Here is a 1936-nt window from a genome sequence, read left to right on the forward strand (position 1 = left end):
AGAGCAGACCATATATGAAGGTAAACATTATGCATTTGCTTTGCAAATGTTACCTTTCTAGTTACCACCTAATTACGTCAAGCATCACTTAAGCTACCTACATACTATAAATTATGACAATCCGTCAGCCGGTTCTTGCCAAGTTATCCTCCCCAACTAAGACTTTAAATGATATATCAAAACCGGAAGTTCTGAGGGGTGGGAGGCAAAATCTAATAATTTCTAGGTCTTTTCAAGGCCTATGTATTAACTACGAAGTTTCATGACAATCCATAAATAAGCTTCTGGAGTTATCGTGCTAAACCACACACACACTGCGCACACACACACACACAAAACCACACGCACACGCACACAAACACTATGAAGTCTATGAACACATAACCTTGGCGAAGGTCCAAAGTCCAAGAACATCACAAGCTGTAAATGCCGACGTGCCCGTACGTGATCGTGACGTTGCCCGCAGTTCCCGTCTTCTTCTGCTCCCAACTCCAGCAAAACTTTGCGTTACAGCCGCGGTAAATGTTTCTTCTGGTCACTGGTGGTTCCAAAAAGACAGCAAAAACGGCCAAAAATCATTGGCAGACGGTGGTCTCCTTTTCAAAAGTTTTGTGTATGTCAGTAGGTGTACGTTGTTGACCTGTCAACTCTTAAGTATACTAGTAGAAGTAGATGAACCTTAGCCACTGCACTTATCGGCGCACGCGCACAGCTGTGTAAGCCTTACCCAATTTACTTTGTGATAACTGTACTGTACCCATGGAGGTAAAAATCACATTTTGATTTTTGGCGACACCTTTGGGGCGGAGGCATTTGTGCAAGTACTACGATCGCTTTGAAAGAATTTCAAAAATTGCACGAATGCATTCCCTAGGGAATTGGTTTTGAGGTAACCTTCAGCCATGTAACTTACACCGGGTGCCCACGTGCCACCCATCCAGCTGCCTGGCATGATTAATTACTGGTCATCTGTCTTCTCCCCACACCATGGACAGAGAGCACAGCTGTCTTTGGCCACCTTGGCCAAAGACCATATTCAAACAGATCACACAGAGAAAAGAAATTATCCGTCCTTTTGGAACCCACAAAAGGTAAAAAAAAAAGTCATAGGAGTAACAACCAGACGTAAAATCCAGTCTCTGGTGGAGGATAGAGTGAAGTGGAGGATGGTTTTAAGTTGGTTGAGTGGAACTCGACAAGTCCCACTTACCAGGTAAAGTAAGTATGTCATCATAAAATTTATATTGCTGGGGAAGAAAGTCTGATTCGTTCTATACGTGTATTTGGTATATTGCCCCACACATCCTCCACCCATCCTGTAAATTTCACTACATGCATGTGTTTATAAGATAGGGAAATCTGTTTTTCTTAAAATTGTAATGTAGATTGCTAGCTCCACCACATGAAATAATATATATATCTTTCAGTCGTCGCCTTGGCAATGATTTTATTGCCTCTGCCTTGTTACCTCCATGTTTAAATATTGACCCGGCCTTTTGTGTTGACTTCATGGCTCCTATCGTTGCAAGCATTTGGGGCTATAATAGGATGCCTAGACCTGTTTTTATTTTATTTTTCTTTCGCCCTGTCGCTTCATATTTTTTCTGAATAAATCCGGGAACCAATAAATTAAATTGATGTGACCTTAGACTATTCTACAGTATGGTTTCACCTTTATGAAATAGGATATTTTTGCAGGCATAAATGTACAGTTTGGATATTTCTGAACACGAGTAGTCAAGAAGTTACAATGTACTTTCAATCCATACAGCCCAGCATGAGTAAATCCTATAGACTGGGGACAGTTGTGTAAGACACTCCACATTGTGTTGTACAAATTCTGCTTTTCCTGATGTTTGTCCAGATTATCTAACGTTATAATAGGCTCCATACTGTGGAGCAATACCATGTGAGGACAAGATCAAGAAGGACAGTG

General features: G+C 41.3%; 1 protein-coding gene across 1 annotated transcript in view; it reads right to left on the bottom strand.

Moving 5' to 3' along the window:
* Nucleotides 1-687, bottom strand: part of LOC109471034 (transmembrane protein 180-like) — a 3951-nt gene extending 3264 nt beyond the window's left edge. Inside the window, exon 1 of the mRNA XM_019770210.1 lies at nt 386-687. The gene's annotated coding sequence lies outside the window, so the exon portion shown is untranslated. The remainder of the gene's footprint in view (nt 1-385) is intronic.
* Nucleotides 688-1936: the final 1249 nt, after the last annotated feature.

The sequence above is a fragment of the Branchiostoma belcheri genome, unplaced genomic scaffold, assembly GCF_001625305.1.
Source record: "Branchiostoma belcheri isolate BF01 breed outbred unplaced genomic scaffold, Haploidv18h27 scaffold24, whole genome shotgun sequence".
In the NCBI taxonomy this organism is placed as follows: Eukaryota; Metazoa; Chordata; class Leptocardii; order Amphioxiformes; family Branchiostomatidae; genus Branchiostoma; species Branchiostoma belcheri.